Source organism: Caretta caretta, chromosome 22 (assembly GCF_965140235.1).
Source record: "Caretta caretta isolate rCarCar2 chromosome 22, rCarCar1.hap1, whole genome shotgun sequence".
NCBI classification, from domain to species: domain Eukaryota; kingdom Metazoa; phylum Chordata; order Testudines; family Cheloniidae; genus Caretta; species Caretta caretta.
In genome coordinates, this window is record NC_134227.1 from 17508241 (window position 1) to 17529309 (window position 21069).

General features: G+C 51.8%; 2 long non-coding RNA genes across 2 annotated transcripts; one reads left to right on the forward strand and one right to left on the reverse strand.

Annotated features, from left to right (window-relative positions):
• Positions 1 to 6985: 6985 nt before the first annotated feature.
• LOC142069794 (uncharacterized) lies at positions 6986 to 13629 on the reverse strand. Its single transcript, XR_012665765.1, has 3 exons — positions 13293 to 13629; positions 12307 to 12460; positions 6986 to 11376 (listed from the first exon to the last, which is right to left on the reverse strand). It is a non-coding gene; the product is annotated as an uncharacterized LOC142069794 (long non-coding RNA).
• A 1030-nt stretch (positions 13630 to 14659) lies between these two features.
• LOC142069782 (uncharacterized) lies at positions 14660 to 20796 on the forward strand. The gene is made up of 3 exons (XR_012665740.1): positions 14660 to 15036; positions 16793 to 16957; positions 17874 to 20796. It is a non-coding gene; the product is annotated as an uncharacterized LOC142069782 (long non-coding RNA).
• The last annotated feature ends 273 nt before the right edge of the window (positions 20797 to 21069 follow it).

Sequence of the window (21069 nt, forward strand, 5' to 3'; positions counted from 1 at the left end):
TCACAGCTCCATTTCCAAAGAAAAGAAACGGTACAGAGAGAAAGTGGAGCTGCTCCCAGGATGAATGGGCCTGACTGCCAGTGCATAAAATTACCATTGTCTATTCACCTAGCCTTCTGCATTTCCTTTATTAATTAACCGGAACCGCAGTCATTCTCTCTTTTCTCCCTCGTTCATTCTCTTTCTTCCCTTCTTTCTCTCTGCACTCCCCCGCTGCAAGGTTCATTATTCTCACCCAGTGGCACAGACAAGGGCCCAGATCTCAGGAGGTCTTAAAGGAGGGGCTGTGCATCTGGGCTGAAAATGTCATTAGCACTAGGCTCTAGTTGGCAACACGGCAGCTCTGGACCTGGGACTGGTGTTTAAGCATCCTACCATGGTACTGTAAGTGATATGGGTCTGGGATGGTGCTGCCAGCAATACTGGGTCTGAGATGGCTTGTAAATGATTCCAGGGCTGGGTTCTTCTCTGTGCTTGGTCACTGGCAGCTCTGACTGGGCATTCGAGGTGCTACTTCAACACCCATAATAATAATAAATACATTAATAAGACCAGGCCTGTGAGAGTTCTGTAAACGGAGCTGGGTCTAGCAAGGCAGTGTGCATACTACTGGGTCTGGGACAGTGCGGGTGGCACTGGTCTGGGTGGTATTGGTTATGGGGGCAGTTCTGTAAATAGGCCCGGGCCTGGGCTAGCTTTTAAGGCACCCGGGTTCTCGCTCGAGCCGTTGGCGATCCAGAGGTCTGAGCTGCCTGGAAATGAGGAGTATCTCCCTTTGGTTCTGATGGAGCGTTGCCTATTACCTGCCTCAGCCCAGCTGTGACAAAGTCCCTTTCCCTTCTGGCTCTCCCTGAATGGAAGGAGCCCTGCTGACACGGGATGTCACTTGGCATTTCCCGCACTCCCCCCAGAGTCCCATCCAACTTGCTGGCTGCTTCCCCAGCTCGAAGGGGAAGCGGCGTGGGTGTTATGATCATGGAGACAGGACTCTATGGCATTTTGTGTCCCAGAAGTACCGGTCAGATGGAGGCAAGCAGGGGGAACCAGACATGCCAGGAGGCAGGGGACAAGCTTTTGGCCTGCAGGGCTAGTACCCCCCCCCCCACCATGTGCTCTCACAGACCCTAGAGCACGGGGCCTGTGCAAGGAGAGGCTAACTCTTGAGAAGAGCCTAACACACGGGGAAGGGGACTTTCCCTTCAGCTGCCTGGAGGCGACTATGGCTCCTGGGCTGCATCTCAGCCATGATCAGGGGCAGGTTCCACACAGGCCTGTGGACCAGAACAAGATCTTGGTTCGGTGCTTAGCTGTGGCAGGAAACATCCCTCCCTCAGCAGGAGCCAGGGTTCCCTGTGGGATCTCAGGGCTGCCTGTTCCAGTCTGAGTCAAGATGCCCAGCTGCTCACAAGACTCCAGCCACAGCATCTTTGAACCAGGCCACCCCAGTAGCCATTATATACAGCCACTGAGGAGCATGCATTCTGACGCTGAGTGCCCAGCCCTGCTCTCCTAGCCTTTGCCCAGGTCCAGGCAAGAGAAGGACCCACAGATTAAAGGTATGGACCCAGAAATCAGCACTGCCCCCAGGCAGAGGGATTTTACAGCCCAAATCAAACCTCTCCGCTGTCCCTTCCTTGAAGCCGGAGGGTGCTGAGCACAGACGGGCCTGAGCCATCACCCCAACACCCCCTAACTCTGGTGGAGGCTGAGAATCTGAATCCAGATCTGGTTTGGAACTTCGCAGTTTTCAGAGTGCCCCATCCTCTCCCCTTTGCAGAGGGCTCAGTACTTAGTCCTGGCTGTGAGGTCCTTTACCTGGGGCTACAGCAATCTTTCCCCATCCAGACCCTTCTCTCTTCCTTTATTTGCTCCCTGTAACTCTTTCCTCACCACCCCAGCTGACCCACACACAACTCAATAAGATTCCTATCCCATCCCTTCTCAACACCCTTGATCCCAGCCTCAGGGGGGACCTTTACTCTGGGCCCCTTAAAGGTGGGGTTCAGCTAGCTGGCACACCAAGGGCAGCCTGTGGGATGGGACAGTGGAACAGCTGGCAAACATGAGACCGACCTATGGGGTGTGGAAAGGAGGCCTTATTAAAGCAATCCATTATATGCTATTCTAATTCATTGCAGCAGAGGCTTCCTCCCCCAGGACCGTTCCCTCGTCTCCCCCCACAGCAGTGCCCTCTCCTGTAATTGCATCGGTGGGGCCCAGGCAGGAGGAGCCGTTAGCTGTGTTAACCCCTTTACAGAGCACCAGCCAGTACCACCTTCATCCACACAGCCAGCCTGAGAGCAAGCCCTGGGTCGGATTCCTAGGGGACAGGTAAGCCCAGGAATCTTTGCTCCTTGTGCTTGGGCAAAGGAGGGATGAACAGAAAATGCAAACAAACCATGTTTTTCTGGTTACAAATGTTCTGCCCCATGCAAACACTGAGGGGTGTGTATAGCTTATTAGTGCATCAAATCTGAAAGCTTGTCTCAGGTAATGACCAACGCCTGATGTTTTGGGACCACCCCCCACTGGCATGGACCCTGATTCATCAACGTACTTAAGCGTGAGTGGTCCCATGGAAGTCAATGGGACTAGCCATGTGCTTAAAAGTTAAGCATGTGCTTAACTGCAGTTGCTTTTCTGGATCGGAGCTCAGTTGCACAGTGCTGTTCATTGAGATGAGGAGAAGATTCCTTCCTGACTCCATCAGCAATTGGCTGATGCCCTGAAGCATGAGGCTTGACAGGCCCTAACTTTAACTGGCTCCACCACTAACGGTATCATGCCGAAAATGGAAAATTGTCAGAATGAATTGGGTGAAAAATGTGCAAAATGACAGCAAGACCTGTGAAATTCTGTGCCAAAATCTCATTCTGACCCCAGGGTTATGGACAACCTGCGGGCCACAGGGATGTGCTGGCCGCTGCTTCCCACAGCTCCCATTGGCCAGGAACAGCAAACCGCGGTCACTGACAGCTGCGAGGTCCCATGCCTGCGGATGGTCAATGTCAGCAAAATGTCTTGGGGTCCGCAATCAGATTACCCTGATGGGCTGCAAGTTGCCCACCACTGGTTTACAGGATCAAACCAGAACTAACTACTGGTCCATCTAGTTCAGTGCCCTGTTTCTGGCAGTACCCAAACCCACCTTAACCCTAATCTCTCCCTTACCCTGGCTGGTGGTCAGCCTATGCCCTGTAAGATGAGGATTGAAAGCCCTTGTCATTTCTACTGTCACTCGTGGCCCTGCAGATGACTCCCTTGTTCATCTTAGTGCCTGGACCAGAGCGTGCTGGGCCCTTTAAGAGCCAGTGCAAGCCCAGGTGTAGCTGGGGATCTGAGCCTTTGCTGCAGAGGAGGTGGAGACCCAGAGGAGAGTCATGTGACTGTGCTGGGCCCAGATATAAGCCGAGCCAGTGGCTCAGTCTGTAGTGAGCTGAGGTGGAGAGGAAATGTGGGGCTCTCCCCAGTGGCTGGTAGATGCCCATAAGGCTCGGTGGAGCCAAGCCTCAGGAGAGGCCTAGGTTTGGGATACAGAGTTGACTGGAGGAGGGGTGAGGAAAGAAGGAAGGAAGAGGCCTGGGCAGTGCAGGGGGGAAGTCTGTGATGGACACCTGTCCTTATTTAGGCTCCAAAGAACCCCACCCCTCTCCAATGGGCCAAAGATTTGCTGAGCAGAGCAGGGGAGCCTGGGAAGGGCACTAAAGAAGCTACAGCACTTAAAAGAGGTAAATGCTGTCTAGCCCAGGGAGGGTGCACCCTGCCTCAGTGACACCAGTGGTGTGTGTTTGCTGGCCCTTTGTCTTCCCCCTGGAAGGTGTGGGCTGTCGATTGGAGGATCCCAAGCACCACTGTGGACTCTGAGTATGTGGAAGCACTGGGGATACTGAAGCACGGATCTGTGATCAGTTCCAGACAGGTGAGCCGTTCTATTACAGAGTCTAATCCTCTTCTGATCCCCATTCCCACGTGTTCCTGTTTTCTGTCTCACCCCTCTATGCAGCTATGGCCTGGCTGTGACCCAAGGATGGGCAGAGATTGCACCAGGCTTTGCTGTGGCCTGCTGACAAATACACGGAACCACAGTTTAGCAGGCAGCAGCTGAATGCTCTCCCTTGTCACCTGGGGCTGGGTGAGGCTACAGCACGTGGTGCAGTAGGAGCCAGCAGTGGTCACTGGGAAGGAGTTTCTCCTACAGCACCACTCCCTGCAGTCAGATCTCTCCCTCTCCAGCAGTCAAAGGGACTGGGGGGCTTAGAGCATGGGCTATGGGAACGCTCTCCTTTGGGCCAGTGTCTGTATCTCATTCCATTGTCAGGAGTTGAAAGTGACTAAAACAGTTGGTGAAATGAGTTTAGTGGCCCTCAGCACAGTTCCCAATAGCCTGGTGTCCATGTCCCAGAAAACACCAGCACAATTAACTGGCAGCCTCAGCAGGACTGAACAGGCCATGGAGACAGCAATCGCCACTCCTGTCTTGGCATGCTCCTTCGGATTGAGGCACGGGGGTAGTCAGCGTGGGGGGCACTGCCAGCCGTGTGACAGAGAGAATGCATTCCCTGTGGCTAAGTAAGGGTTTCACTCTCTTGTGCTGTCAAGCCAGCACTATTCACACACAAATCTAGTTATATAAAAAAACCTCCAGCTGTCAGTCAAAGCTGCACAGCAAGGTTGAGGTTCCTGGAGAGTAATTAATTTCCACACAAAGACTTGGGGAGAAGAGTATGTTTAACGAATGTATTATTCCTCTGCTCAGTGTGTGTTCAAACTTTTTATTAACCATTTAAAACCCCAAACCTAGGCAGAATCATTAACAACAAGGAATGATTGTGAGTGACTGGGAAAAGCAGGCTCAAGAGGACAGGATAATACATATGGTCAAAGAAATGTAAAGAGCCCGGATGTACTGAAACTTAAAGGGAAATGTATTAAGAAAGGGGACATTAACAGTGAGAGCATAACCTACTGGTTGTGTGTCCTTTTCTGTGACTGATCTACAGAGGATGAAAATCTTATAGCTCTTATTACAGAATCCTGTTTAGCTTCGGAGGACCCCAGTTCGATCTCTTGTGTGTCAACCAACATATTGGCCATCACACCAGCAATACAGAGCAGCCTTGCCTGCCTTTGCTCTCATGCAACCCAAAGAGCTTCAGTGGGGTTCCGTAGACAGGTCAAAGGGCTGGGGCTGCCATACTCCCAACTCTGCCAAAGTCAGCCCCCTCTGGTCTCTAGCTGCAGCTTTCATCTCAAATAGGGTAGCAGGTGTCTAAAGGTGGGACAGCTGGGTGAATATCCGGTCCAATGGAGGTGTTTGGAAAACTTGGCTCTGCCATCCTAGGAATTTATCAGTGTCCCCTGGCTGCCCAGGTTCAGCAAAGAATGTAAACTCATGCTTAACTGTAGGCCATCTACTCGGACTCTTGGAAATCCATGCTTACGGGTTTTGCTGAATCCGCATTGGTAGCGACTGACTTTGGGAGCTCTCCGAGGTGCTGAAATGAACCACTGGTGAAGACCTGTGTTCACGAGAACTTCCTTCCAGGCTAGAGGGATCCTGTTCTTCACATCGTGACGCTGGCCCCTGCGAACTAGATGCTCCTCCCAGCTTCTTAGTTGGCATCTTGCCAAGCAGTTCAGAGACACACACCCCCAGTTCAGCCCCTGAAGGAAGAGCGGAGCTCAGCTAACCAAACCAAGCCCTGTGGCTGCTGCTGTGACAGCTGGAGGAGAATCCTAGTTCTACAGAGCCAACAGGCAGACAGCTCCCTCTCCTTCCAAGGAGTCCCTTTCCTATTTGCTCCAGCTTGCTCCTGGGCCCTCGTTCTCCTGCTGGTGGAGGGCTGCAAGGCCCAGAGGGATGAGAGAGCATCACAGCTAATCCTTTCCAAAGCTGGCTAAGTGGGAACAAGCTCATGAACAAACCCTGGGCCTAAGCCCAGCCAGAGGGAGGGGCGGGGGGGAGTGAATGTGTCTGCCTTGTTCCAATGCAGCAGCTTCCCAGCTGCACTTTACAAAGCCAAGTGCACGGTGCAGAACTGGAGCTGCTCCCCGTGCTTGCAATGCAGCATTAGCTACACTTTGCATGGCTGCTTTTTGCAGGGGATGCATGGCTGATCTTTGCACAACACTGTTCGCAGTGGGCAGACTGCAGTCATTTTGTGCATGTCTCCTCTGCAGCTGCTGCTGCTGCTTGCTGTTCTGAGATACAGAACAAAAGGCCCCAATTATTTGCACGGGGATGCCACGTTTTGCAGCACATGGGTGTCTGCACGTGGGGAAGGCAAGCAGAATCAATTAACAAATAGCCTGAGTGAACCAAACCATTTCACTTTCATTTTCTCAATAATTAAGCTTCCTAATTTGGCACCGGCAGCCTCCTACACTCTGTGCACCAGCTCCAGAGGGAGGGGAGGTGCCAGGGCCCCCACTTCCAAGGCTCTGTTTGGGGAAGCTGTCCCTGTGCTCGCCCAGGCTGCTTGGCTGGGCTCTCTGCCAATATCTCATGGTCTGAGTTGGACATGGGGTGAGCAGTGCTGGGAGGGATGGAGGCCGTGGTGCAGGCACCCAGAACTGCCCCCCTTCTTTTCCCCCTCATCCAGTTCTCTCCCCACTTTCTTTTACACGTTCCTCTCTTCTGCCCCCTGCCCAGTGATGCCTTGTTCTTCCTCCACTCTCTCTCCTGCCTCTATCCCTTATACTGGGCCTAAGCCTGCAAGCTGCCATGCACCCTTAATTCCCAGTAGCCTTACTGGGAGCTGGAGATGCTCAACAGGTCCAAGGGGAAACACAGCTCCCTTCCTGAGCTCAAAGCAGAGCAGGGACTCCACCTTCTCTCCCTGCCTGGCTTGGGTAAGCAGCATGACCACCACCACGCCCCACACACACACACCGCTCCCCCTCCTCACTGGCTGGTGCGCAGAGAATTCTCCCCACCCACCCAGCTCCCCCTCTCCTCATTGGCCAGTGCAGGGCCTGCTCTCCCCCAGATCCCCCTTCTCCTCTTTGGCAGGTGTGGGGGAAAGCTCCCACTCCTGGCTCAATCTACTTCACCCCCTGACACTCAGCAAGCACCTTGTAGCACTGACCGTCCCTCCTTGGCTTGTCCCCCCCCACCATCCCCACTCTCATGCATCCAGACGCAGGGCTTTAGGATCCCGGCTTGTCTTGCTCTCAGTGCTGCTGAAATGCATCCAGGGCAGATTCTATTATATAAAATAGAATACATATATATAATAGTGGGAGATCTTCATTCTTTAACAGGAACAAACATTCTTTTACAGGAGATGAAGGCAGATATGGTCACGATATACTATGCTTCATTGCATTTCTTCTTCTTTTTTTTTTTAGTGAAGTTCCCTACAATTGTTCTTTTATTATTTTTTTTTTTTTAATTTCCTGCCTGATGGATCAGTTTAAAATCAGAGAGAACTTTAAAGAGAAAATTGCTTTTTCTCTCCTGGCTCCAGGTTCCCAGCCTTATTGCTTCTTTGTTCTTGGTTTTTGGGTATCTTTTTTGACCCCCCCCCAAAAAAAGAGCATTTGAAACCTTCCAGCGACAACCACAGGAGATTATACCCTAATCATTCTTCATGCACTTTTTTGATGTTCAACTGGAGGAGGAAAAAAAAGTTTTTCCAGCATGCTGAGGGGAAGAGGTAATGGAAAGGTCATTTGCAAAAGACTAAGACAAACTGGCCAGCTGGTATAAACTGGCATCGCTCCGCTGACCTTGATAAAACTATGCTGATTTACACCAGTTGAGGCTCAGGCCCAATTCTGCCCCTTTCTGCAGTGTAGCACCTTTCATCCCAAAGCACTGCGCATACTTCCCAAACTTCATATTGTTCTGCTGAGGAACGGCTGCCACCAGCTCTGGGGAGAAACGTCATTACTAGTGAACAGTGTACAACAGCCCTCGCCGATAACCCACCACAGGAGTTTAGAACAATAAACCCTGAATTGAATTGAGAAGGGCAGAATGTGATTACTAGAACTGCAGACCAGTGTCCCTTCCAATTCTAAACAGCTGTTCAGTTCAATCACATCTAATCACTATTCATGAATACCCGTGCAAAGGTTTTTAGGGTTTTTTTTGCACAAATGTTTGAGAGGTGGCTTGTCTTTTTTGGTACTCATACACATGTGTGAACAAGGGTTTTTAAGGGGGGGAACAGGAGTGCTTGTTGGCTACATATTATTAGTATTGCACTTCTTAGCACGGCTGGGTCTTCCATGGAGGGCCCCTGTCCATTTAGGGTTTGTAATTCCACCCTGACTCTTCAGCCCCATATTCATGCAAGGTGCTGCTAGCTTGCTGGTTAGCAGGCCTGTGTTCTGCTTCCTCCTGCTGGAGGAAATCAAAACTGCTCCACTGTGTCAGAAGCCCTGTACTGCTAGGGGTTTAAGTGGTAGGAGCCTGAGCTTTCACAGCTAGAGGATCTGGAGTCTATGGCTGCTGTTCATGTTAAGTTACAGCTTGTGAGCTCCTGGCTAGCCAAGCATTCTTCGCAGTGTGTAATGGGTTTTGGCCCTTGTCTCCCCCTCTAATCCCCCATGGGCTGCATCTCACTAGTTTCTTAGAGCAATCCAAAGCGACAAGCCCAGTGGGATGCACCCTAAAGCGCAGCTCCCCTGCCTCAAGCGTGTGGGGCAGCCCAAAGCACCGAGCAAGGAAGAAGAGAGCTGGAAAGAAAAATAAATTCTTTCCCTTAGCTCCCCACCCTGCCCCGCTGCACAGTCACTGCTGCATCCATCTGTCCATCTGGGTTGGATTTTAATTGGAATCTATCTGGTTTTCAAGCAGAAGGGTATGACACGCACTCAACAGACTGGCCCAAGCAGCAGGGGCCCCACCTCCGCCTGATTACCACCTCCTGTGTTCTCTGGGCACGTTCCCTCTGGCGACAGCCCTGTCTCCTCACAAAGAAGATGCCTCAACAATCTGCATCTAATCAATTGGAGCAAAAACAAACCACACAAAGTGGCTGAGCTAATCGGGAGGCCAAGAGCCACTCGGGGATGAGGCAAAGAGGAGCGGTGGCTTCTTGGGCTGGTCTGTATGATGGGAGCTGCCGGGAGGGAGGGGGAAAGGAGCTCCGTGTGAAATGCGGTATGCAATGGGCTCTCTGCTCCTTAACGTAAAGGACACAATTAGTAGGACTCAGATTTTCACAACTGCTTTTGTGCAATGAAGTGTGGAAAAAGTACACGCTTATTTCTGCAGGCAAAGGGTGAAATCGAGCTTTGTGCAGAGACCTGTGCACCACTTCAAACCTCAGGGCCTGGCCCCCTGTGGCATAGGTAAGCTGTTTGCACTGCGAGCAGACAGGCTGCAAGCCCTTTGGGACAGCGACTGTTTCTGCCTCTGTACAGCACCTAGCACAATGGGGAGGATAGCCTAGGGGGTCAGTGGGATTGAGTCACGAATAGCCTTGTGCTAGCCCCCTGCAGAGCAAGGAAATTCACTCCCTGGGCCACTGCCTGTATGTTTGCTCAGATCTGATCAGGTGGCCAGCTGCGGTGCAGGGGGTGAGACACTACACGTTAGGCATGCAAAAGCACAAGTCGGGTGTGCAACACATGCACAGCTCTGAAAAGCTGGGCCCAAGTGGGTGTGCAAAACACCAAGCAGTGTACAAACCCTGTAAATACCCAGGTGTGTGTTTGTTTCAATTAGAATTTTCCAAAATAGTCCGTTTTTACACCCCCCCAAAAAAAAAAAAACCCACAGCATTTTGTGAGATGTCACTCCAAAATCAAACGGCTCTGAAATGGAAACAAATCTGAAAGGGGCCCCAGCTCCAGAATAATCAGGGTGAGAGTTCCTTTACTTGTTCTTTGATTAGCACCATCAGGACTCCCCTTCCCTGCCCCTGCAATGATCTGCAGAGGGCTTGGGTTGGGACCTCAGGAACGCATTCTGAGCTGTCACTTCCCCACCCTAAATCTCCTCAACCCTTCCCACCCCTAACTGGAGCCGGGGGCAGTTTCAACCACCAGACGCGGTCCCCTCCATCAATCTGTTGTGACGTCACATTCCGGGGCTTCCAGAGGCCACCAAAGAGGGTGTGCCAAGATCTGATCTCTGTATAGTATAAGCACGGTAACGACTTTGGAGGGGTGAATGGTTAAAGAACCATCAGGAGGAACCACAAAGGGTCCCAGACACTCATGTCTGTTTCTAGGCCATTTGCTTTTAAAAGGAGATGGCAGAGGAACTTGCTCACTGGCCTGGGGAAGCAGAATGTGCATCCTAAATACTGCATGCTCTCTCTCATGCACGCTCTCTCTCTTCCCCTTTCTGGCCTCCGCCGCTACCACTCATCCCATTACAGCCTGTGATAATATTGCCATTTCATTAGAAGAGCTCTGTTCTGGAGATTGATGGCTGGCAAGCCAAGAAAAATTACATCTCCCTCTCCAGCTGCGTGTTCCGTGGCCACCAAGTCATCCCAGAGCAAGGGGAAAGAGGAGGAAGAGGCAGGAGCAGACCTGGCTGGGTTGGCACCTTTTACAGCCAAACACATCACAGGGAAGGTGCCCCTGGGCAGACCCCAGCTGCTTGCATCCCAGCTGGTTGTGTGATTATGGCACTGCAGTGGGACTCTTAAGCACAGTCTCAGATGCCCTGTGTGGCCACAGAGAGTCGCTCAGGGCCAGATTTTTTTAAGTGCTCAGCACCCGCAGCTGGGGCCAGGTTTTCAAAAGTGCCAGCGAGCAGCAGCTGTCCCTGCAGCATGGTCTGTGAGGGATAGAGGGAAAGAGGGATAATCATCCCTGTCTTGTCCTTTAGATTGCAAGTTGTTCAAGGCAGGGCATGGCTCTTACGCTGGGTCCACACTGTGGCTGGCACAATGGGACTCTGCTCACAGCTGGTGCTTCTGGAATGCAGATAAATAATCATCTGGTGCTCACTCGGCATCTGCCCATTGCCAAGGGTGCAGCCTCCTTGGGCGCATTGGCAACTGCTCAGTAGGAGTTAAAATCTCTGAAAGCGCAGAAATAAGCAGTCAAAACCAGCCCATGGGGGAGTCAGCTTATGGGTGTGCTCTCCCCACACACGCCCTGCGGTCACTTCTGAGATCAGGGGAGTCACTCCCATGAGCGAGCCAGTCAGACCCACTCTTCTGGGCCGTGCCTGCTCCTGCCAGGTGCTGGCTCCCTCCTCCTGGGGAATGAGCACCCTCATCTCCCCAGGAGATGCCTGCTCGGGCCTTATTTGTAGGCCCAAACCAGACCCAACCCGAGTCCAAGGGTCTTGCATATTCCAAGGAGGCCGGAGCACAGTCTCTGACATCCATGTTTCTGCATTCCTCTTCGTCTGTCAGGGGCCCTCATCTGCTGCCGGAGACCAACACTCAGCCCGGCTCCCTTCTGCAAAGCAAAGCGATGCAGGGACATAAGAGGAAAGGTTAGCCCAGGCATGTAGGAGGTGATTTATGCCATCAGCCTCAGCAATAACAGGCAAAGGTAGGGCATATTTTAACATCCCACTGCTGGGGCTATAGCCTCCTGGCCCAGCACCATGTCCTCAGGCTATCAGCTGACATTTGCTCCTCCGAGTCCCACCCCCTCTCTCTCCCCTCTGCTGCCTTGCTCACACTGTAATTCAGCCCCCAAAGGCTTGGTGCCCCCAGGGCAGGTCCAGGTCTAGCTAGCGAGGCCTGGAGGCAGGAGTGGTGGTAAATGTGGGCCTGGGCCCCTCTGGCAGGAAAGCTGTATGGGCTGGCAAAGAGGGGCAGCAGAGTTGGAGTCTGCTGAGCTGGCCCGGGGGCAGGGCTTTGATGTGGAAGGTGGGATTTTGCAGCAGCCTGGCTTGCAGGGATCGGTTGCTCAGCTGCCGTCTTGGCTTTTGTTCAGCTTCAGTGTGTAAGTTTCCTCTCTCTGTTTTCCTGTGTCTCCAGCTGAAAAGCCCTTGGCCAAATGATGCCCAGCTCGCTCCCTTATTGTCCCATTGCTGCATGGCCCAGCTCACATAGCCCAGGGCCTCTCTGTCCGGATAGGCTGTGGCTGATGGACGCACCACCGCTCAATGCAGGGAAAGCCACCCCCCCACCACCAGGACCCTCAGGGTGAGCCTCCCGTCACTCGCACTGAAACTGGCAGGGCACATGGGGTCAGGACTTTGGTTGAGTATCTCGTCCAGCCGCACAGCAACCCAGCTCCACTCAGGAGCATTGGGTCAGGATGGGCTCAGAAGAGAAGGGGCCCCTCTTGGAGACCCCTGCCCCACTACCTGCAGGATAACACTCCCCCCCCCCCCCCCCCCCAGCACTGTGCTGTGGCCCTGGGGTCGGTACGGACACCAGGGGAAGTGCGTCATGCCATGTATCACTCAGGTCACTTCCATTGTATTCCCATCCGAGCACTGACTCAGGCCGGCATCGCTGTCCGATAGAATGGTGACGGCAGAGCAAGGGATGGCTTTGCAGGGGACCACCTTATGTGGGGTCCAGACCTGGAGGACACAGACAGAATGGGTTTATGTGCTCTTCATCCCAAGTTACTTCACAGACTCGGCCCGCTCCACCCCAGCTCTCCCGCTGTGTGCCCAGGCTGCAGGGAGCTTTCCTTAGCTCCTAGCTCTGGTGGGTAAATCCGAGGCGGGATTCTGCTGTCACCCGTCGGTCTCTTAACCAGACATAAATTTCCCAGCCAGCCTCATTTCAGCACATTGCAACGTGACACGAGGAGGCTGGCACAACTTCCCCCAGCCAGCATCCCACAGTGTGACGGGACACGTGGCTGGCCCGGAAAGGGACACTGGGGTCTATGTGGGCTCCCATCAGCACCATGTGCAGGAGGATCCTGGAACTACTGGAATACAACCGGGCCTGATGCAGCTTGAGAGAAAAAACCTTCCCCCCTCAGCGGTGGCCTCACTGGCCTTTGTGCTGCAGCCAGGATGGGGCCGTGGCGTCTCCTAGCCGCCAGTGGAGTTACGCCCCCTTACCGTGTGTCTGGACAGATAATACTCTTCCCTCCCCCGCCCCCACTCAGTACAGCCCTCCCAGTGCAGCTGCACCTCTGCAGTGCCATCCAGGCTCTGGCTAGCCCATCCCCATCCATCTGCCCTTCGTTGGAGGCTGCTCCTGACAAGGGAAGCCTCGGAGGAATCGTAACACAATGAATAAAAACCGTCTCGCAAGCATACACAAAAAAATTAAAACCTCGTTTGTGTCTGCCGAGCAAACCAACCACAGCTAATTAAATGCTGTAACAATGGGACATTATACAAATGGCTGCTGTCGCCGAAAAGCACAGCTGGGGACATGCACTTCCATTTGTACCTTAGCCTTCGGCGGCGCCTTTCCCAGCGATGCCAAGCGGCAGGCAGAGGAGGGAGGGAGGACAGAGATATGCACGAACAGCACGATTGTTCTAACGTTGCCTCCCAGGCTGTCTCTCGCGCTCGGCAATCAGTGCCAACTTTGGGGTTTGTTTCCATCGCTCTTGTACCGTTGCTCTGTTGACGACCCCTCTCTCTATGGCAACGTGGAGGAGCTGGAGTCCTAGCTGCACTGGGAGAGGAGACTCAGCTCACCCCGAAGGCGCTCCGCCGAGATAATTGCTCTTTGCTTTCTGTTCCGTCACCCACCATATGCGGATGCTCGGGTTGGCGGGGGAGCTATTTGTATCGTCTGAAACCCAGCATCAGTAGAACTGCCCTACTAGCCCAGATCATCTGTGGTCCTTACCTGGCCCCCATTCCCTCAGTATCTGAGTGGGTCACAATCCTTAACGTATTTATCCTTGCTCAGTAGGGCAGTGCTACATTGGACAGCGTGGGGACAGAGACACAGAGATGCTAGGTGACTTGACCAAGGTCACACAGGAAGTCCATGGCAGGGCCAGGAGTTGAACGCTGAATCCTGAGTCCCAGTTCAGCTAGCTCAGGGTCTTGCATCCACTGCTTCCCATGCAGAGATGTCTGGCTAATTGCACTGTGGCTTGTCGTTGGAGGGGGATCATCTCTCCTAACCCCAGCAGGTGATCAGATTATGACATGCCTGATTGCTACCCACTTTTGGTAGCTCTCATTTTTTAACCTCTTGTCTAGTGTAACTTGCATAATGCCCTTCCTGTTCATAGCATTGGGTTTGGAATAAATAGCATTTATGAGCCCAGAGATGTATTGTGTGGTGTACTGAGGACAGTGGTGGAACTGCAAGTTATCACTTCAAGAGTGAGGGAGTTTCCTAGTCCTGCTTGCAGACTAGAGGGCTCTGTAGGGAAAAGTGCAATATCAGAGTCAGCCTGGAAAGAACCAGCCTAGAACTGGGTGAGTTGTGCTGCTCTGCCATAGGGAGCAGCCTTCTTTGTTACTTTGTTTTGGGTTCTTGTGTGGTAGGGTTTTGAATTTTAAGAAATAGTCATTTTATGCTGCAACCTTCCAGCAAGAGCATTTGATGTTTTTATCTAACTTCTCTGTGTGTATGCCATAAACATAACAGAGTGGGGGGAAAAAAGAATATGAGATTAACTCACCCGAGTTCTTCAATTTAAACTCCCTGAGCAGGCTGGAGGGGGAGGATTTCAGGTCTATCTAGATCCACTGAAGCTCCACCCACCAGCACAGAATCAAGTTACATCATCAGAACAAACATCCCCTTGGGCAATTACACCTTGAGGTCTGGACGCTATGCGCATGGAAGCCGTTATTAAAATTAACTTCATCATGGGTGTCAGACTGAGAGCACGAGGGGGACAAGAACTGTGTTTTATTTTGCATATTGGGGAACAAGCTGTATTGTGTAATGATGCGACATCCTCCTCCTTTTAACATTGGGCTAAATATTTGCCTCTGCCACACTGCAAATTCCACAGGGTGCTGCATAATCTCTTTCTTTTGCTCCATTATAACTGCACTGCCTAGTCATTGCAGGACGTCCCATCTCGTTCTTTTATTATGGGGTGGGTCCCCTCTGGATGTCACGATGAGAGGTGCTGCTCAGATTCCTGCCACTAACATCTCCCTGAGGTTTGGACTGCAGAAGAGGATTGTACGTCTGAGAGCTAATGGAGATGGTCAAGGTAAGTGCTTCTGTCCCCCTAGGCTAATTCCAGCCACTGAAAAGCAATAAGAAATTTAAAGACCAAAAGTCAGACAGATGTACCTTTTGACTTTCTTCTTTCCAGGGGTCTGATTCTTTTGAACGCCTGGTCCAAGCACAGTCAGGCCCTTGCTGCCTGAACTTTGTAACGCAGATTGGAATCCTTTTAGCGCGCTGTGAGTTGGGGATCTGGGGAGAAGGCAACAGAAACTAGAGCTCAGGTACCCTGCTCTCAGAAGAGAAAAGCAGAGCTAAGGGAAACGATAGTCTGTACAGAGGTGGTTGGGAGGTTCAGCCCATTTGGCTCCGGATTTAGGTTTGGATTTCCAACTCCCCCCGCCCCAATAGTTTATTGGTGCTCAACTGGGGGCACTGGGTCTGGCTAGAGCTGGGTGGGAAAGGGTTTTCTCACCTCAGAAGGGTTTTTGAGATTTTTTGAATTTTTACCCATCCCAAAACAGGACAAAAAGTTGAAATCTCAAAAATTTTCAGAAAGCGATAATGCAAAAAAAAATTGCATCAGATCAATGAAAACGTTGTGTTGCAATAGTTTTGAACCCCTTTGCTTCAATTTAGACCTGTTAAAAATTAATCTAGTCAAAGGGTACATTAACTAAAATTTCAAAGTAAGTCCTTTTGAACTGAAAAATGAAACTTTTTGTTTCAAAATTTGAAATTGTGGGGATGTCCCATTTCACAAACAAAAAAAAAAATCAAAAAAAAAATTTGAATTGGGAGATTCAGCTGGGCCCTGCCCCTTTCTTGTGAACAGTTTCAACAAATCAGCACCTGTATTTTGTTGGAAAATTCTGACTGGCTCTAATTCTGGCCCATCTTTCCACTTTAGTGACCAGGGGCTTTTTTTTGAATGACTTTCTTTTTGAATGACTGCCCTAGCTGGCTAAGCAGAAGGCCTGGATTTCCGTATTAAACACACCCTCAGACAAGAAGAGTCGGCGAAGTCAGTGAGCAATGAGAGACATTAAGCTGCAGCCCAGAAAAGTCAGGGGCCAAATGCAAAATTCATCCACTTCCATCCCGATTCTTCTGTTGGCAGCACTGGGACCTTTGCCTGTTTCATGTCACGAGGGCCTGTGTGAGACTTTTTTGATTCCTCTGGGTTCATGGCTTCACCCTCCCATAGGTGCTTCCTTAGAGTTTGGGGTCTGAAGGAGCCTAGAAACTGAAAGGGAAAATCCAGGAGGAACTTGGAGCTTTGCCTGGCTCTAACATAAGACCCTCAGAGCTGCCAGACTACGTCAGACCATGGTCTACCTTGCCCAATATCCTGTCTCTGACAGTGGCCCATACCAGAGCTTCATGGGGAGTGTACAGAACAGGGCAACTATAGAACCATAGAGTTAGAAGGGACTGCCAGGGTCATCTGGTCTAACCTCCAAAGTGATTCACCCTATCTTCCATTCCTGGTCTCTGGTGGTCAGAGCTTTAGGTGAGCATGAGATTGTGTCCTGACCTTCTTGGCTAATACTCACTGCTGAACCTATCTTCCATTAACTTATCCAGTTTCCTTTTTGAACTCAGTTATACTTTTGGCCCTCACAATATCCCACGGCAATGAGTTCCACAGGTTAGTTGTGTGTTGTATGAACTTCCTCTTGTTTGAATTAAACCTACTACCTAATTAATTAACTACAGATATAGTTGAAATTTTTTTTCCAATGTGCATTACTTTCCACTTATCAACATTGAATTTCATCTGCCATTTTGTTGCCTAGGCACCCAGTTTTGAGATACCTCTGTAGCTCTGTGCAGTGTGCTCTGGACTTAACTATCTCCGATGCAAAGTAAGAAAAAAATCACAAATTCCATGTGGTTTCCACTTACAGTCATGATACAGTCTTTGTCCACAAGAGACACAGCCCAGGGTTGCTGAAATATGGGTAAGTGCATTCCCTTGCATTCTGGTTTTCACTGGCCTCATGGTAAGGTAGCAATTAAATGCATGCCCAGCTTCCCGAGTCACTGTAGACCCACAAATGGTATCACATAAGCCCTACTGGCTGGCAAAGACTGGGGGTTCCTCTATCGGGTTCCAGGTCAGAACCAACCCAGGAAGGGGCCTCTACCCCAGTTCCAGCTCAGATGTGGCTGAAAATTATTTTGGCCTGAGGTGGTGGGGAATCTTCTGATCTTGCCAGATTTCTGCCATTTTGGTGCCAGGGAATCTGAACCTGAGCCCTAGTGCTGACATGCTCTCTGATTTGAATGCCAGTCTATACCATTCCCAGCTCTGGCACCCACCCCACCCCTCTGGCCCATACCTACCCGTGATTCAGAGGGCTAGCCTCAGGCGCAACTTAATGCTTCAAAACACCGCTTTGGTGGGATTCAAGCGAGGCCGAGACCTTGTGTTGGGTGAGTGGCATCCAGCCCTCAACGTATTATTGGCCAAATGGGTGTTTGTTCCGGTGATGTCTCTTGATATCCTACTGGTAGCTGGAGCTTCTGTGGATCTAGATGGACCTCCCCAGCCACGCTTGCTCAGGCCATTTAAATTGGATGCCGGCACAAATGTCCCCTACAATGAGCTTGATTTTCCTCTGACTTACACTGGTGCAAACCAGGAGCCAAAATATTGAAGCCAATGGAAGGGGCCCATCTGCATCACCTGAAATATTGTTCCCACCGTAGTCCATGACAAGAGTCCCACTGATTTCCCTGGAGTCCGGAGTTCTTCCCCTGACTCTGCTCTAGCTCTCAAGGCATTCCTTTGCGTTGGCTGCAGCATTAGGCCCGCTCTGTGTAGTTTGAGGACTGCGGGAGGGTTGGTATCTTTTATTGTTGTTTTTTAACCAGGTTTGCCGCCCCCAGGCTAACTCTGAGTTGTGGCAGGATCAGCGGCTCTTGCCCGGAAGACGCCACCCTCTCTTTCTGGCAGGAACTGTTGAACTCGTCCACCTGAAAGATTATTCGTCTGGCAGTCAAAAGAGAGAAACAAAAAGCTGGGGACAGAAGCCGGTTCTCCCGGGTCCCAGCCAGAGCCTTAAGCACAGGGCCACATGTAATAGGGCCGACTTTAAGGCAGATGTTCAGGTGGCCTCAGGAGCCTATAGCCCTGCATGGTGGGGATACGGCCTGGCTGAGCAGTGCAGAGCCCTCTCTCATCTCACCTTGAGTCCCACTCTCCCCACTCGCAGTTCAGACCCTGCCTCTGCTCTGAGTTAATCTGCACGTTGTGTACCGGTGCCGGGGGACCCCAGAGCTTGTGGAGGGCCATTTCTCACACTAAGTGTCTGCCCAGGCAGGGGATGGGGGCTGCGCTCCAGGCATTAACGGAATGTCGATGCAGACAGTCCCGGCAGGGCCAGCGAGGATCTGGATAGTCCTCAGCTAGCAAATGGCACCGACACCAGACAGGACCGGCTTGCCACAGCTGCTAAACAGGCTGGGAAGGGAGTTGAGGAGCCGGGGGAGCGGGGAGGGAGCAGGGTTTCTGGGATTGGAATGAGGGGAGACATGGAACCAGGCTGATGCAGGTTGCAGACTAGACCTGGATGGACATTGTGCCAATGTCCCCTCACACTGTTGAGCCCCTCGGGGCATCGCTGTGTTGGGCTCAGCCAAGCTCCCCTGGCCGAGAAGGAACAGCACCGTGGCTAGGTGCAGGTGGGTAACAGGGCCCAGCATAGGAGTAACTTCCCCTGATTCCAATGAGAATAGGGCCCCTGGGGTTAAAGTAACAGGCTTCCCCTTTCCCTGTCTCTTGGCATACAAGCTGAACTGGGAGCTTGCGACTTCCCCCTCTCTCTACTAGATGGAGCTGTTCCAGCATCTGTGATCAATGTCGCCCCCTAGTGGTATCAGCCAACAAAGGATAACAGCCCCTCTACTTCTGCTGCCTGCAGAATCGTGGATTACTGCTGACTCCTCCCCAAGACATTCAAAGCACTTTACAAACACTCCTGCAGCCTCCAGCCTCCCCTAAGCCCATGGGACTGTCACCCTGTTTTATAGATTAGGAAACTGAGGCACCAAGAGGGCAGCCTAGCAAGCCAGGAACAGAACGCAGGAGTGCCAGCCCCCTTCACCACCGCACACCCATCCCCAGACTGCAACAGCCCCAGACATCTCAGCAACTTGCTGTATTTTCCGAAACATAAATTCTACCTTCTAGTTAGCACACAGGCAGTGGCTTTTGCTGACCCCCGCAGTGTCTGGGCCGGAGGGCTCACCTCCCTGGAGCCGCCCCAACCAGGAACACAGGCTTACAATCTCGCCTGCATCCTGCTTTCTGCCCATGAAGCAGAGAAGGTTTTGGCAGGGGTTTGTGTCCACACGACAATCCCTTCCTTGTGCTCGCTGCGTTGCTAAGGAGCCCACCTGCAGCTGCACTGGCTAGAAAGGCTCCCGCATGGAGAAATTGTCCTGCCCAGCTCCTGGCTTCCCTTGGGCCTGCTCTCTGAACCTCTGAGTCATGAACCTGAGAGGCGACTTCTGCAGCTGTGCTGAGCGGGAGGAAGTTTTCTGACTGGGCATCATTAACGCCTCTCACAGCTGGCTGAGCTCAGGGCCTTGCAAAAGCTCGCAAACAGCGACCCTCATAGGCAAGGCAAGGCTGGCAGAGGGCAGGCATTGCAGCTGATGCCTGCGGTGCCTCGGAGTTGGGAGAGGAGGAGGAGGTGCAGACAAAGGGTGTTGCGAAGAGAGGGATGCAAAGGAAAACAAGAGAGGAGGGAGGGAGGAAGGGAGCGGGAGAAGCAGCAGGAGAGATTTATACAGAGGATAAATAAAGCCAGCTACCGGGAGTGCTTTAAACTCTCTGGGGGTTGATGCCCAGTGGAATAGAGGGCTCAGGTGGAAAGGATGGCCAAATACAAAGCACGCCTAGAAAGGGGATTGCCAACGGCCCCAGAGACCCACTCCCCTATTGGGATTCCAGGGGCATCCCTCGCCTACCTGGCAGACTCTGGGCGTACCCACTCCCAGCGTCTGCATTGCAGGGTGTTCTTCCCGGCCTCTCTGCCATGTCGGTCTTGGATGGCAGGGGAATTCAGGGCATGCAGACTCGCCCCTTTGCTGGGAAATGAGTCTAACCGTTGCCACTCGGGCTGGTGGGGGCTGTTCTAGGAATGGGCAAATATTTCCCTCTCTGTGGGTTAGGGCAGTGTCAAAATACAGGCTGGAGACTCAGAGGGTCAGTCTCCCACCAGAGTTCACCTTGGACAGCTTGTGCTGTCTAAGAAAAGCCATTTTTGCCTTTGGATGTACTTAACTCACCACGGCAGGGCTCAGACTATACAGGCACTCCTGCGGGCAGGCACTGTGGTTTACAGGATGGTGCATTGGACTGGGACTCAGGGGAGCTGGATTCTAGTGCCCCTGCTGCTGCTAGGCGACCATGGGCAAATTATAATTGTATTGTATGTCTATGATATTTGGAATGTCTCTTAAAGCCCCAGCTCCTGGACTCATATGATTATGAGTGTATCTCAGTTTTCATTTTTTTTTTTTAATAGAGGCTTAGGCCTGTCTGAAAATGTGACCTGAGAGCCACTTAGGGCAGTGGCTCTCAACCTTTCCAGGCTACTGTACCCCTCTCAGGAGTCTGATTTGTCTTGCGTGCCCCAAGTTTCACCTCACTTAAAAACTACTTGCTTACAAAATCAGACGTAAAAATACAGACGCGTCACTGCACACTAGGATTGAAAAACTGCTGACCTTCCAATTTTTACCATATAATTACAAAATAAATCAATTGGACAATAAATATTGTACTTACATTTCAGTGTGATACTTGAATTTCACTTGTGAGCCTTGTCTGAAGCCGGAGCCTCAGGCAGCAGGGCTGAAGCATGTAACTTAGCTTCACAGGGCCCCTGTGGCGTGGGGTCCCAGGCAATTGCCCTGCTTGCCACCCCAATGCAGGCCAGGCCCTTGTGAGCCCCCTAAACCCTTCCTGTGACCCTCCTAAGTGTCGCAACCCCCACGTTGAGGATCACAGATCTAAATGAGCTGAGGACCTCCTGGAAGACCTCGGCATACCCCTGGCGGT